This window comes from Passer domesticus, chromosome 14, assembly GCF_036417665.1.
Source record: "Passer domesticus isolate bPasDom1 chromosome 14, bPasDom1.hap1, whole genome shotgun sequence".
NCBI classification, from domain to species: Eukaryota; Metazoa; Chordata; class Aves; order Passeriformes; family Passeridae; genus Passer; species Passer domesticus.
Genome location: NC_087487.1, coordinates 4375902 through 4392851, shown reverse-complemented (window position 1 = coordinate 4392851; position 16950 = coordinate 4375902). Strand labels below are relative to the sequence as shown.

The window sequence follows — 16950 nt, the reverse complement described above, 5'->3', positions numbered from 1 at the left end:
TGGCTGATCACTCGAAGGAAGTGTGCAGTTGTTTTGATTGATGATTGAATTTTAAATATTTATGATGGATAAAGTGTGTATCTGGAAAGGTTTGGAGGTACTGCTGTTTGTTGTATGCTTCTCACCAAGACTCAACTGAAAATGAGATATCACTGGGTTTAATTCCAGGATAAAATACTGTAAGAAATTGCACAGACAGAAACACTGTATGTGTGTGAAATCTAAGTAGCTAAAAGCTAATTCAAGACTATTTTTCAGAATATTTTGAAATTAGCTTTTTTTTTTTCATAAAACCAATCTTCTGATTATTTGCTATTTGATGTACTCTAGAATCACAAATTTTCAAATGCTTTTGAGCATTCAACAGGAATTTGCATCACCTGTGTTCCACCTGAAATGTTTAAAGGAAGGAAAACCAAAAAGCTGGATGGTATTAGTGACCACTAAGGTACCTGAAGAGAGATGATGGCCATGTTGCCTCAGATCAAACTGCTGCAGCTGTTATTGCCTCCCCAGACTCATCCCATAGATTTGGGCCTTGCTAGAGGGGAATCTGGTATTTTGGGTCCTCCTTCATCAGCAAGGAAGATAGGACAGAGGAAGATGCCACACAGACCAACTCCTCATTATTCTTCTTCTCTATTTCCTCCAAGGCAGGAGAGTAGCAGAGGTAAAAATTGGCTTCTTTTGAGCTGCCATAATGAAGAACATCCACTCAAAATCTTTTATCTTGCATCCAGCATTTTGGAGACTTTTATACTGTCCCAGTGTGGGGTTTTTTTAGAATAGCTGGCAGATTTGGAGATCCCCAGGGAGGATCCAGCACCTGGTAGATCTGGGCATGTGCAGAGGTCACAGCTTCCCTAGGGAGCACCCTGTAAAATGAGATAAGCCCTGACACTCCATGCACTTCAGAGCTCAGCTCGTGCCTCCTGCTGGCAGAGAGGCACAGCAACGAACACCACCCCAGAAATGATAAAAACAAAACCCAAACCTGAAATTATACTGTTGTAGCCACAGTTCTTAAAAGTCTGATTATATTGATGAATAGTTGAAAGTAAAAAAAATAGTAATAACTGGCTATGTATGAGATAAAGTTCATAAAGAATATAAAATACCTGCACCTCATATTGTTGTTGTACTTTTTTTGGAAAAATCCTCCCAATGCCTAAGAACTTTACAGAAAATCCTATTTATTATCTACACACATTTATCTCTAGTATAATGTGAGGATTTTTTTTAAATAAAAAAATATTTCCCACAATCATTTGTGTTTGTTAAATACTTATGAAGTAATCAGAACTATTCTGTATCTTTCTGCAGCAATGTTTTCACACAGAATGAGTACATTTCCATTCAATCTCTTAAGGCCTATCTCTAGCTGTATTGGTGGGCAAGTATATTACAGATTACTGTATCATGTATTATTGATCCATTGCAAAAATTCTGTGACTGGAATTTAAGTTCTCAGATGATTTTTTTTATATCTTTTTTTATTTTAGACATCTTCACCAGGGCCAAAATTGTTTATCATAAGCTTCAGCCTAAGGCAAAATTCTAGACCTGAGCCAGGATCCATTAAAATACATGTTGGAAAGGCAGGTCTGGACACCCCAAGGAGCAATATGCCACTGCAGCCAGAGTATTCCTCTGTGCCCACTGACAACTAAAAACATCCTTCAGATTTTCCTGATGCTTGCTTATTGAAAAGTCTCAATAATTACGTCCTGTACCTGGCAGTATTCAGAAATTATTTTCTGCTGCCATAAGAAATATTTAGGATGAAAATATTCTGCCATTGGCACCTTTATGTGTGGTATTAATACTAGGAATGTATTTATATTTAGGTTTCACCCATGAGACAAAGATTCTTGTATAATTCAGTACTACACTTAGAGACAAAAAAACCTCTAGGCCACAATATGTAGTTAATATTCAGAATTAAGTCAGTTTATTATGCATCAACTGGTAGGTCAAACTCAGCTTTGTGTGCTGTAATTTATAATACAGCTTTATGCCCAAAGCAATATGGAAGCCCTGAAGCAACACGGTGAATTATTACAACTGAATCTGAACACTACCTCCAAAAATGTATAGGATTTCTTCTATTTCTCTAGCATGCAGGCTATGAACATGATGTCAGATAGCTCAGTGCTGCAAGGACATCTAAATAAAATAGCAGCTTCATGACCAGTGTCAGCATTTGGCAGGCTTCTTCCTGCAGCCTTGGTAAGGGGTAGTCCAGGTGCTTCAGCTGACTTAACTAATTCAACAGGAGCTTTTAAACTCAGAACCTTTTGAACTCTCTAACAACTAACAGATTTTTTCTCTCCTAACGGTGCAGCAAATAAAATGGCACATAGCAGTTTTGCCCAAGCTCAGACTTTGTACTTATATTTTGTGACCCAAAGACACAAATCAGTATATTTCTGGGAACCCTGAGGAGCTGGAGCTGCAGCACCTTTCCTCCCTTCTGTTTGCACACTGGCTCTGCCTGCTCCACAGGGGACACATCCAGGGCAAAGCCAGGCTGTGCTTGCAGTGTCCCCACTGTGGTGAGCTGTGAATAGTTGCACTACCCTGTACACAGCAAAAAAAACTGCAAATGCACACCATGGACCCAGGCAAATCAGTTACACCCCTTCAAGTGCTGGAGAAATGAGCTGCTCCCATTTATCCCTCACATTTATCCACACAGCAGTCTGGAGACAGGATAACTGCAAAACACACAGTGCCTTTGCCAGCCCTGAAAACCAGACATGGTTTTGTTTCTAGAATGCTAAAATACAGCTGAGCTTAACACCTGGGATCATTAGGCCAAGGGGCATTGGAAGTGTCACTCTGAAGGGAATTTTCAGCCAGGATGGTTTTTCCTTCCCCACTCTCCTCCCGTCACGGAGTTCTACACATAACAGGTGCATCAGCACTAATTTTGCCAGCTCAGGCTTGGTAGTCACTTTTGTATACTCCTTTTAATCCTCTAGTAATCTGTCACCCCGTGAAGAAATAAATTTTAAAAATAACCAAACTCTGTAATCAAACCCCATCAACATTGGCTAATTAATGCTGAGCATTTTGATGTTGCTTCTCACCACTGCACAGCATCTCTCTCTGAACTCACAAAGAGCCTTATTTATACATTCCTTGGAGCAGTTCTTCACTGCTCTATCCCTGTGACTGCATTAGAATGGATTTATACATCCTCCCGACTTACACCTCTTTGAGAGATCAGAACTAGTCCCAGGAGCTTTACGCCTCACCTAAATTAGTTCCCAATGTGAAGGAATCTGCAAATAAACTAATTAGAGATTAATTGGCTAATACATATAGATAAGTTAATTAGAGATTAATTAGTGTTTATATAGTATGGTCCTTAGAAGATGTAAATTGCTCTTAAAGTACTAAGTATCACATGTCAGTTTTTATGGCTGGCTGACAGCTCTAAGTTGCTGTTGTATCTACCAGCTCACAAATCTCCACACAACTCCTGTATAGTTTGTTATGAATTTCATCTTCTCACTTTGAAAAAGAAATAACTGAAGAAATGAAAAATATTCAAATCATATGATGGTGCACTATTGGAATGAACACACCAGCAGAGAAGAAAAAGAAATGTCCCCTTCTGTTGTGCAGGAGAGGTAAAGTAAACCTGGCAGGCCATGTTGAGCTTTAGGTTGTGTGGCATCACAAACCCCTGGAGCAAACCAGGTCTCTCCAGAATTTGGATCCAGATACTTTTCATGAACTCTTGTCCTTTAACCCATCAGCCTTCCTGAGATATGGGCAGGAGAGAGAATGTGCCAGTACAATCTGAGAACACAAACTGCCTTCCTTTTCTGCCTGCCTATAATTTCCCACCTGGTTTCAACTGCCACAAATTTTATTTTCCTGGATGAATCTAACTCCATCCAAGAGTTGTTGAAATTTCTCAAACACTGTATTCTATGGAATAGAATGGATATAAGTTTGGAAAACTTATGCTGCTATATACTTTTATTTATGAAATGTATTGTGAATTTTCTTTTATCAAGGTTTTCCCTCTCAAGCATTTATGTTCCTAGATAATGTTGCCAGTTCTGAACTGGTAACTAGGATGAATTTTGAGGAATCGGGAGGATATAACTGAGCTTGAGTCAGCCCCTGAGAGAGCAAAGGTTGAAGTGCAAGCTTTTCATGCTGTGGTTTCCAGGTCCTGTATGCTTGTCTGACCCTAAGCCTGGTACTGGTTTTAATACACCAGCACAGGCTGAACACAAAGCTAGTGAATATGAGCCAGTTAATGCAAAACTCCAGACACAATGGACATTCAGGATAACTGATCCATTTTACAGATCACTGCTGAATTGCTACAGGTTTCAGGTCAGTGAAACTGGGCAGACCCCAGACACACAAACCTATAGAAACACAATTTCCTATTGATCAAAGTTGATACTTGTAGACCACAAAGGGCAGAATCATAACTAACCTGTTGAGAAAAAGGAAAAAGAAACCTTTTTGTAAATCTGTGCACTGAGAAGAAAAGCTTTACAATTTTGGCTCTAATAGGTATTAATAAAGTCAGTAATGCAACATTAAGAACACTTAAAAGTGACTTTTGAGCAGAACAATTATTGCAGGACTAAGCATCAGCCAGGAAAGGCTTTCCTTGCACAAGAATCCACCTAGCACCAGCTAAATGAGATGTATATGAAATCCCCTGTTGTTTTCAGCCACATGCACATATCCCACACACTAGCAAAGTAATCAGAAAAAACCTTTCATATAACTCACCTAAATTGAGCTGCTCAGTCAGGCTCCTGAACCTTCTTCTGGCTATAAACAGAGAGTTCCTGCCACAGCATGCTGCTTGTAAGCACCTCTGGGAATGATGAATTGGACCAATAATTCCTTTCAGGTGCTTTAAATTTAACAGATTTAAATAGAGTTTTATTCTGCTGGCACAGAATGGGACTCGTTATGATACTGCCCACAAGACAGTCTGAATAACTACCACAAGGATGGCTTTTTTTCCTTCACTTTTGACTGCACAAGCTAAACACTACCATTAGCAGGCAAATCCACTAACTGTGAAGAAGTTGGTCAATGCAATACACAAAGTTCTGAAATTATCTTTTCCTTTGGTCTTCATAAGAAGAGTTCTACCTTATGTTACCATTCTGGGACAGATGACACACATTTGAAAACAAAACCTCCATAATAAAAGCATTTAAAGGCCTAGGCTTGCTACAAAAATCCATATTCATCTAACAAGACAGCACGATAAAACTAGTCAGCTAAAGAAGTTTGTTGAATACTCAAAGGTGCAGTAAGAAAAACAGGAGAATCAAGACTTCTCCTGCACTATTCTGGACACCAAGGATTAACAACCCACACCTGGTCTAAATTATAGAGGATTTCAAAACCAGAAAGTAACCACAAATGGACAGCAGGACAGGAAGACCACCTCTAACACCCCTTACATAGACAGTGGTACATACATTTACCAGATGTTTACAACTAAGCCTCAATTGTTCTCTACTGATATGCAGAATGTATCAGAGTTTTCAGTTAGTTTGAATTCACCTCCAACTTTTTATTTTTTTTAACTTGCAAGCATCTGATCTGCTTAATCATGAAACAGCTATAGTAAGAAATTGGATGTGGAGCTGAAAATTCATTCCACTGTAATTGCAATGTAATTTACCAGCTTTATACTTTCTCTGCTGTACTGTTTCTACCACATTTAACAAGGAGTTGACAGAAATTTCAGAGCATCTGCATTTGTTCAACTACCTACAAAGGCCCAACTCTTCTTGTTGTTCACCCATAAGTTTTTTTTTTATTTTTCCACTCCCTGTGCTACTGTCCCTACACTTTGCTGGCAAAGGATATTGGCAACAAGGGGTTACCTGACCATGGAACATGATCAGCTTCAAACACAGGTAACAACAAATCACACACAGCCCAGTTCCTGTAATTGGGGTTAGTCTCCAGCTCCAAAACCAAGGCAATTGTGTGGTCAGGATCACTTGGGTTTGTCTGTAAGCATGAAAGAGAATCATGTTCATGAACCAGGATCACCTGCTGGAACAGTAAGGGTGATGGAAGGTGCTGGATGGGGTGCCAGGTGCAGAACCGGCAGGGTCAGAATTTACCAGAGCAGGGACTGCTGGGTTCAGCACTGCTGAGTACAACCAGAGCAGGTTTAACTCAGGCAGAAAGGGACAGATTTTCAGAAACACAGCAGAAGACTCACTGCCTGGGCACTGAGATTGAACCATTTTGCAAAGAGCAGCAATACTTAAAGGCAGCAGCTGAATACAAAGTTTTCAGAGCACACACTTTAAAGATCCTGATTTCCTCCTAGCCTGCCTTTCCACCCTTCCCCCTTTCTCCTTCCACACAGAAAGCCCTGCAGATACATAAAATAAAAAATCTGTGCTATTTCTAGTCAAGGTAAGCAAAATACTTTTTTTGTATTTTTATCTTTAGAGAATAACTTTTAAAAATCGTTGTTACCCTTACACGGATGGTCTTTCTCAACACAAAGCCATGCTTATAAATCACAATCCTGTTTATAGGTGCAACCCTGGCAGCTGAAACAAAACAAAACAAAAAAAAAATCCAAAACCAACCAACCAACCAAACATTTTTCTTATGGAAGAATGTAATTCCCTGGCAAGGCCATGGTTGGTGCATGTCCATTACTGTTACCTTGGCACATGGGAAAATTATTCCTGGATAATTTCTGATTTTTCTTTTAAGTTCATTTAATTGTGAATTCTTCAAATCATGTTCCCCATCTGGACTGTTCCAGGCTTTTCCAGGACATTTGTAAATGCTTTCATTTCCCTTCAGTGAGTACAGCCATCTTTTTCAAGTGTAGCCTTTTCCCTGCAAGCAGGCAGCACTCGCTGAGCTTTCATACCCAGAGACTGTAACATGCAGTAGAAAATGTGCAAAGCTAGTGCAGGATGAGTAAAAGCTCTTAAGTGTATGTTGCTCATTAATTAGTCAACACAGTCTCCAGCTGCCTCTCTCATTCAAGGCTGTTTTTCTTTGCTTTTCCTTTTTTTCCACCCCCACTCCCACTCCTGGGAAAACCAGTTCCATATATGCAGCTTGCTTTAAAGGGATTTCTGCTGTGTCTCTGATATCACCTATATCTAGTGCTCCATATAAAACCAGAGAGCACATGCTGACTCCTTTTCCTTGGAATCATTTGTAATGTTTTTACTCTTTTTTCTTTTCTTTTTTGACTGCTGAATTTACTGGTATTGCACAGGAATGTACTTTATTATGGACAAAATATGCCCGTGAGTGGAAAACAGAATCAAGGCACTCTATAAAATAAAACCATGTTATCCACTCAGAAACATGGAGAATCAGTATTGTTATTTGTCTTACAAGAGAGTTCAAAGGCATCAATGCTAACAACCAGCTTTAGCAGCTCTGGACACTAAGAAAAAAATATTAATAGCTTTTGACTCCCAAAACTCACTGTACGTGCTAGTGAATAAATAAAGTGTATAAATGTGGAAAGTGAATTTTTCCAGGGCCAGGAAAATAATTGCACTGCAACCCAGAAAAGGAACTTGTATCCCCTGGAATACACACTAGGGCTGTAACCTATCATCAGGGAACTGTAACAATTGCTAACATTTCTCCAGAGCAAGCAAGAACTAAAATATTGCCACTTCTCTGAGCATAAAGGCTCATGTATTGGCATCATACATCTAGATGTATAAACATGCACTGCACAGTGATATTTCTCCTCATCTTAAATAAAAGCTGAGGTTATTTCAAAGGTAGCTGAAGGCTGAAACATTTATTGGTTATTCCATTTATCTTGTTTTTCAGTTTAAAGAACATATCAGATAGAAAATAATTTGAAAGTTCACACAGAACATTTTGCTGGTTATGTCAAACATTAACACATGAGGGAAGTTTAATTGCTCTGCTTTTCAACCTAGTTCTGATAAAGGACCAGCCAGCCTCTAAGTGTCCCATTCAGAAATGCTTTTGGATTGTTTATGTCTTCTTTCACCAAATTTCTATGAAGGACAATCTTGAGCCATCTGGTGCCTATTTAATTTTTAACCACCTCTCACTTGGAATATTTCTTTCTTTATACTTATTTTGTCTTAACAAATTGGCCATAAGCTAAACTGCACCATCTGTGACTTCCAGTAAATACAACTGTTGCTAATGAAATTACCCAGCTTCATCATTTTGATTTAAATGCATTGCCTGCTTTTTCTATGACCTTTCATTGCTTGCCATCAAATCACAGCTTTCACACATTTAGATACACACTCATGTAGGTCAGGCTTCAGGAATAAATCTTATCTGTGAATCTCAAGAAGCCTGGCCAAGCTTGCTCAGCAGGCTGGCATGAGCTACCACAGCCAGGGCCATGCTAAGAAATCATTATGGCATTTGTGACCATGCAGCTCAGGGGCTGAACTCAGTGTGTTCCATGCTCCAGGGCAGATCCCCCGCCATGTGACCAATTGGTCACTGCTTCTTGTTCTCTTGCCTCCCATTTGTTTGACTGACTGAATTAATGATTCTGGATGCACTAGCCCAGTCTTTTGGCTAGCCTGTCTCTTATTCAATCACAGGACAAAACTGACCAGATTGAACTGGAGGAAGAGACTGGGACCATTACCTTAAAGTAAAAGAGAAGGAAACTAAGGGAATCAATGGAAGAGTAGAGGTGGAGGAGAGGTATACCATCATAGAAATTATTCATATAGCATTTTATGTATAAAAGTAACTTGGTGTGATTAATTTCAACCATCAGATTCCATTCCCTTCTGACATTAAACTGGACAGTGCCAGGCTTTAAAAACTGCACCAACAAAGTACATCAGAAGGAAAAGATAGAGGTGGAATTTGTTTGGCCAGAGAGTGATTTACTCAACCAGGTATTCATCGAGTAACACAGAGATGATTCAATGGCCCTTTACATGGCTCCTGCAATAGTTTTTATTCATGAGTTTGATACCAACAAAGGCTCAGTCCTTCAGAGGAGTGGAGTCCCAGTGAGCTGGAGAAAGGAGAAGAATCTATTTCAGAGGTCCCCAAGGTGCTCTGCTGAGGCATGGATGCCCAAGTACCATCCTGAAATTGCCACCCCAATGAGACATGGCTATGGTCAGACTTTCCAGCCCCACACCCAGAGGCACAAACAGTATTAGGATATCTGTTATATATATATATTTATGATATATGATACATATAAATTAGGATATGTTACTGAACACACCAGTGGGTCAGAGCAGATCTGAGTGCATCATACCTCTGCTGTACCCTCCCCAACCTTCTCCTTAGAAAACTAGCAACACCTCTCCTACAAATGATGTTCCACTGTGCTACAGTGGGGCAAGACCATCTAGAGGTGAAACATGAATGCTGGAAGGATTAAGGACTGAGCAGCCAGGTTCCCAGGTCACAGAAATTATTGGCTCACTGTCAAGCCACATATTTGCACCAGTTTGTGAACCCTCTGCCATGAGTGAGTAACTCATAACCCTGGTGCAATTTGCATTCTAAAATGAACCTTTATTTCCAGTTACTGTGGCAGAGAGCGTAAAGTAAATCAATTTAATATTTAAAAACAATATATGAAATTGAAGAGCTCAGACTAATTTCTCTTAAATAAGAAAGAGGAAAAACCAACAGACACTTGCAAAGCTCAAAATACAGTTCATATTTAATAATTTCTCAGCAATCTAATAACTAGTCAGCATTGGAAACATAAAGGCATAAAGACAAGCTCCTCTGTACATTTATTCTCCCCCTAGCAGATGCTCAGGATTATGACAATGTGCCAATGCAGGCACTGCAAACAGCTTTGGGTATGGAAACTCATTTCACCAAACCATCCACTGCATCCTTTCTGAACAGCCACAGCTCCACTGGACTCCCCAGTGCCTGCTCAGCACCTCCTCCTGCTGCAGTCAGTGATGGAGCAGGGCCACAGCCCCCTCCTGGTCAAACTCCTGACAGCTCACAGCACCACGCAGGTGCTACCACAGATGAGCTGGGCTGGAGGAACAAGTGATGCCTTGTGAAGCTCACCTAGAACAGAGACTAGACAAGCTAAAGAATGAAGGAGGGATTTATTAAGAGGCCTCAATGGATCCACCTTGGGCAGCACAACCCAGAATGGCCACAAAATGGATCACAGGTCATGGGGTCTCACACTTTTATAAGTTCTGGTCCATTAGCATAGTGGAGCTAATTGTCCAATTACAGCTCCAGCCCGTGAAGTCCCACCCTTCTCATTTCCTCTCTTTGGTTCTCATTGTTTGTGCTCTTGGGCCTGAGATTTGGATCACTTGTCCTTGGTCCCCAGCTAGAGAGGGAATTGTTTTGTCTCCCTGCTCTGTGCAGAGAGCTCACCATCCCATAATATGAAACTCAGACCTGTACGCTAAAGCAGCACAGAATCTGAAAAATATAAAAGCTAAACCTGAGGCATCACAAGGAGTTAGGTTTATCCAGAGCAGTATGTTTGTATCCAGATGGAAAAGGCAGGCAGAATAAGAGCAGATGGCAATTGCACTGGCACTTATTGTAAGATTTCAAAAGTAGGTACATTTTGTTAGAGAAAGGGGTTTTGTAAATATGCTGGATACTGTCTTCCTGTCAAGGATGGGAAATTACCTTTGCAAATCCACTTACCAGTTTTATTTAAACTTCCAAGAAGCCTGGTAGTATCAGCCAGTCTTTGCTGTTCCTATTTCCTATTTTCAGCAGAAAATACCTTGCTCTATTGCTCCCAAAACAGCTGTCAGTGCAAACTACAAGTGAACACACTTTGCTTACTCCACTAGCACAATCCCAGTAGCTGCTCATAAAAAATTAGAAAGCTTAATAATTCATTAACCAAAAAGCACTTTTTGCTGTAGATATGACACAGTACTTTAGGAGACCAGCAAAAGAAAGCATTCATACTTTATGCCTGGAATTAGATATTTTATATTGGGGTTGGACTGGACGATCTCCAGAAGTCCTTTCCAACCCCATCAATTCTGTGTTTCTGTGATTTTGGCAGTGCACTAATTTTCATGATGTCTGGCAACATGAAAGTTTCTGTAGCATCAAGCTGATACACAGAAACAAGTCTGTTGAAGGAAGCAGGAAAAGAACAAAAAGAAAATCTGTAAAAGAACAGCATTGTTCAGTGCTGAAGACTTCCAGAAGCTGGCAATACTTTTGTGTACATCCCACAGAAACTGTTAAAATCTCCCAAATACAAGATGCTATATGGCTACCAGTAGATAAGCTGACTTCCTGTATATTTAAAGTAAGAACTGTGCTGAAGAAGAAAAAAAAAAAAAGGAAGAAAAAAAAGTGTAGACTCCAGCCAAAACCTCATATCCTCATATACCTCATATAAATCAAATGCACTCAGCAGCTCCCTTCTGCATGGAGGTGCAATATTCAAGCAGTAATCACAAAAAAGCCAAGCCAGGATTATAACCCAAAACTTCAGAAAGGGAAATGGTACATTTCCCATGGGAAGAAACAGAGCAAAAGGAATGTACTGCCAGAACTGACTTGTTATGAACAGACACAGAGACATCTGAAACCCTCAACAGTTTGGGTTACACAAGTTCTAATCTATATCAGCATGTCAACAACTGATAACAGAAAATCATGATATAATTCTATATTTTTTGTTTGATGGCACTGGGTTTACTGGAAGAGATAAGGTTCTGCAAAGCCCTTCCCACAGTCAAGGCAGACACAGCTAAACCTGCCTGATCCCAATCACCCTGCAGCCAGCATGTCTCACCACACACCCCTCTTACAGGGCTGGAATTGGTGACATTTAAACTCTCACAGCTCAGGGCTATTACAGTTACATGGATTTCTTTGGAGCTGTAATTTTCTTTAATATTAGAATAAAAACACTAATCTTGTAACTCCCAAGAGATTCAAAGCTGTCTTGTCCTGCAGCCATGAGTGATATGCATCCAGCTGAACAACAAAATACTGTGTAATCAATTGTGTTTTATCTGCACATTTGAGTATCAAACTGTTTATCATTGTGCCCAAAGGAAATTAAAAAAAAAATCTCAAAAAAGTACCTCAAGTAATTAGAATGATCCAAGTAGAATCAGAAACTCAAATATCCCAAAAGCAATTATGAACAGCTATTTTTATGGCAAAAGTTATTTTATGAAAGTCATTATGCAACTGTTATCACAGTTTATCAGCCTCTGATGTTCTGTGTGCCTTTGTATTTTCAGACAAGGAAAGGAGACAGGCTAATTGGAGAGAGCTGCATCTAGAAGAATAATATATGGTAGGAAATGTTTTGTAACACACATTTCTCTGTTGTCAACAGTATCAGTTCAAGTACATCAGGATAACAGGGTGGCAGGGCTACCCACCAGGCAGCACAGCTTCTCAGAGCAGCATTAACTCCTTCCATTAACAGATGCAGCCAACACAGAGCTACAAACATGTTTACTGCAAGTAGGAGAAGGCAAGGCTGCATCTTGTTTGAATTCAGGTCTAGCAAATTTTGGTATAATATTTTAAAGGGAATAACTAGTTTAAGAAGGAAGCTGGGGGGAGGATTAAGCAATGTCTTGTTATTTGAGGTATTCTTTGGAAAAAAATTGTAGGCAATTTCCATATGATCTCTCACAGAGAGGTTTCTCCCGAAATTTATCTCTGAGTTTAACAGCATACACAAGACCAAATTGTGGTTTGGCATTGCTAAGATGACATGATTTAAATAGTTTTTGTGTTACATCCCCTGCCCTTTTTTACAGCCTCCATGCTATGATTGTAACAGGTACTTCCAGGATAACTCATTACCCCTAAAAACAGACTTGCTCAAGGCAACACAGGCTCCAGGTCTAAGTTTCAAAAGTAGCTTTGTAAGTATTTTTCACCTTTAACTTTTAAATTTCACTCCTGTAAAACTTACAAGTTCCAAATTATGGAAGTCTTCCTAAATACATTTTCACTACTTAATGAAAGATTGAAATAGTACAACAGTAGCAGAGCTGGCATTTTAAAGGGCAAAGCACTCTGACCTTCAATTCAGAAGGAGAATTTCTCCCTTAAAAAACTGGGAACACACATTATTCCATTAACATCAATTATTTTTAATAGTTCACAACCCTAATTTTAAAAGTTTTGTGTCCTGGTTTTATTATCCTTTCCCTAATTCCCATTTATATTCATTTGCATTTTACATTTCATATTACTTCTAATGTTAAAGTTTTCCTTCTTAATTCTTACCTCAACCTTATGCTAACATATTGATACAATATAGACACAATACAAGAGAGGTTTAAATTGACACTTTTAAACCACTAAGACAAATCCATTTGGATTTAAGAAAAAAAATATTTCTATAAGTTAAAAAAGTTTATAAAGTTATAAGTTAAAAAAATATTTATAATTTTAATTTTTTTCATGTGTGCTTATCAAAGACCTCTGTTGAATTGAATTTCAAGTTGGAGTTTTCCTATTAATTCAGTCCTCTGTTTTCTGCACCTTGAAAAGACAAAGTTGGCTCAGTGTTTGTCAGGCCAGACACGTGAAACACATTGGTATGATTATATGTTAAGTCTACATAGCTCATTATTCTTTTAACACAAATTAGCAAAATCCTAGGAACACAATTTGTTGAAAGTCAAGGTAAGAGGAATCAATAAGCTCAGTTTCAGCAGACCTCAGTCAATTCAGCAGCATCTCAAGAAAACATTCCATGTGTAAGCCTTAATCAGGAATTTCTCTTTTCCCTACCTGCTGTCCCATAAAAATGCAGGTTATGAAATTAAGCAGCAGTACATTATTATGCCCACAAAAAGGACAGAGTTTATTCCTCTGGGAGCCACCAATACCTGACAGACAGTTTAGCTCAGCAGGTAAGCAGAAAACCTCTCTTTGTCAGTTCTGCCCATAAACCTGACCTTAGGAAGAATGTGAATGAATTCTGAACTGATTTTATTTAGGATAATCAATTTTGTCACACTGTGAAACCACTCTAATGCTTTTCCTCCATGAAGAATGCATGAAAAACTCATCCCATGCTCTTCACAAAGCATATGGATCTGTCCACCCTCTCTGTAAAGGGTTACAAGTGAGATTTCACAATAAATTTTCCTATGGAACAGAGGATCCCAGTCAGGAAGGGCTGCTCCACAGCACATGGTATTCTGAGGAGGAACTCTATTTCTGACAACACAGAGAATTTATTACCCAACTTTAGTTATTGTCCATACACTAGGAGCTCCCTCTCCATGCACTTTGGCACCTGCTTTCAGAAGAAACACACTGATATTATACATTTGACTCCTAGAAATACCTAAGAAGTTATAGCAAATTTTGCCAAATGAGTAGCCCTATTATCTGCTGAAATGTCTGACTGCAGAAATATTAAGGAATAATGTTCAGGAATATCCTTCATGCTAAGGAATTCTCAGGTTTTGTGCTTAAGGACAGTTACCTCAAAACCCAAGATAAGCAGACTGAATTAGTATGTTAGGAAGGCTATCAGGCCCCCAGGATTTGCTGTTCTGATATTGTAACTTCCTGAGAAAAGCAATTTTTGATCTGTGGTCCTAAAAAGAAAATTAATTATGGTCTGGATGAAGTTTAATGTGAAAATTAATTGATAATGCTTGCTGAGTAAGAGAAATATTCTAAATGTAGTTCTTATTCCCACTTTTAATGGTTTCTGTAACATTTCCATAGCTATTTCTACAAGTAAGAACTGTATTATCTGTCATCACCTCAAGGCAATAAGTTCAGGCAGGGTATTAAAACCTAACATGGCTTTTTCAGCCTTCTTTGTCCTTCTTGAAAAAAAAGTCTGTGTTTATGTTAAAAAATATTTCTAATTGTAATTTTTTTTCACATATGCTTATTAAAGATCTCAGTAGAACTGAATTTCAACAGGCACTTGAATTTCAACAGCTAAGCATGAAAAAACTTTGTACACGCAGTGAAACATTAAAGTTCAGTCCTGTTTTCCTAACTTTGTTATTTTTTAAAGTTATGAGTTTTTAAAATTATTTAATTTTAATATCTCTTCACCATTTATGGCTCTTTCATTTACAATTTCACAGTATGATAGTACAGAGAAAATTAACTTGGTCCTCCTAGAAACAGCAGCAGAGCTCAAATAACATGAAAGGTGTTCTCCCACGTTCACAGGTCTGAACCAGATGCCTTTTACATTTAAGTAACCTGCAAGGGTTTAGAGGGGCTTGCAGATGGAAGACAAGTATATTACTATACAGGAAATTAAATCCAGGTTGTTACAGGAAACAAGCTTTTATTTCTATCAATATGAATTTGTATCTTTAGAAAGATAAAGGAATACAGCATGCCACCCAATGTATTACTAAAATGATAGAGACACTAAAAAATGGGTCTATCACCTTTGTGCAACATCTTTGACTTTTCAATTTACCACGTTTATCAAAAATAAACAATTTGATCCTGCTAACTTTCATACATGTATGTGCAATTAATCACCTTCTTCATGATATGTCTTCCAGAGATTCTGCAGAACAGACACTGAATGATTTCCAGATCTTCTGTTTAGAACCTAAAGGCAAATTCATCTGTTCTTCCCCAGTTTTCTCTGCAAAAAAAGTGTGGGTTTTCCTCCAGAGAAATGAATAAGACTGCACTTATATTACAAATTTGCATAATCCCCCTCAGTTCTACAGCTGTTTAGCACTCCTGGTAAATATTTCTGCATTCAAAGAGAAGCAGATCTACAGGTAGAACACACCTATAACCAGCTAGATTTTAGTTTAAGATAGCTGGTCTGCACACTTCTTCAGGAGCAATTTCTTTTTTTAAGCTACTGTCTTTTAGATCTTCAAATTGCTATGCAATATTCCTATTTTGGGAATACATATTTTTACTTGCAACAGAGAATTAGATCTAGTAAAACACTGTTTCTGCTGTAAAAATAAAACCCACAGAACATAATCAGCAGTGTGTCTGGTGATGCTTTTTCAGAGCATCACTTACTCATTATTTTGTGTGCAGGAAGACAGTTTGATGTTTAAGTGGGACTTGACTCAGCTTTCAGAAAAATAAGCTTACAAGTACTTCATCAAGTCTTTTTAGGGATTAGTTTGTTTCAAATATATCCTTATTTGCATTTCAAGTTACCTAAAAGGAACTGCTATCAGCGTTTCAAAGTGGATAAAGGCAGACACTGGGTTGTGAATCAAGACATTTGATTGAGGGGAAGCAATATCCATATAATAAAAGAAAGACACAGTCACAACAACAACAGAGACTTGCTGTGCTACAAGTTACTCTGTTACACCATGGCATGAGTCTTCTTATCTACTGAAGGAGGTGAAAACAGGGAAATTTCCATGGGAAATTTAGGCTTTTTCCTAAAAACTTAATGGAAAGAGGCTGAGATCCACTATGCAACTTCAGCAAGTTTTCTTTGCCTGTGTGCATTATCTGCAAGTCCTTAAATTTGTGACGGGAGCAGGGAACAAAATGATAACTCAGGGAATAAAATTATAGTGTCCAGGAAATATACTGGAGAGAAAAAGGAAGACAGCTGGTGCCTGCAGCATCCCCTTGCCCTGTCTTCCTCTCTGAGAGAATCTGGAAAGCTTGAGGAGATAAAGATCATAGAGAAAAGAGCAAACTTCCTGTCATGTTTCCTACTCTGGCTTTTGCTGCTGGCTCTGTCCCCAGGAATCTGTGATGCTGTGCAAATTACACAAAGCAGAAACTCTGTGCTTTCAGTTTATTTATCATTTTAGGGGGTCCATCTTGAGCAATGTGGCCTGCAGAATCTGAGCACTGTTAATCACAAGAGTTGTCCCTGCAGTTAAAAACAACAAAAGATGGGTAACTGAGGTTCTGAAAATGTCATCATCCAGTAAAGTGTGTACCAGGCTTCTGTCTGCCCCAGCTGTCCATTCCAAAACTGAAAGGAATTCCTCC

General features: G+C 38.8%; 1 protein-coding gene and 1 long non-coding RNA gene across 2 annotated transcripts in view; one reads left to right on the top strand and one right to left on the bottom strand.

The window, feature by feature from the left end:
* The window catches only part of VPS13C (vacuolar protein sorting 13 homolog C), a 178252-nt gene that overhangs the window by 66740 nt on the left and 94562 nt on the right, over positions 1-16950 (bottom strand). The window lies entirely within an intron of this gene.
* On the top strand, positions 6062-15845 carry LOC135281116 (uncharacterized). Its single transcript, XR_010347877.1, has 5 exons — positions 6062-6435; positions 8604-8709; positions 12246-12301; positions 13784-13883; positions 15522-15845. It is a non-coding gene; the product is annotated as an uncharacterized LOC135281116 (long non-coding RNA).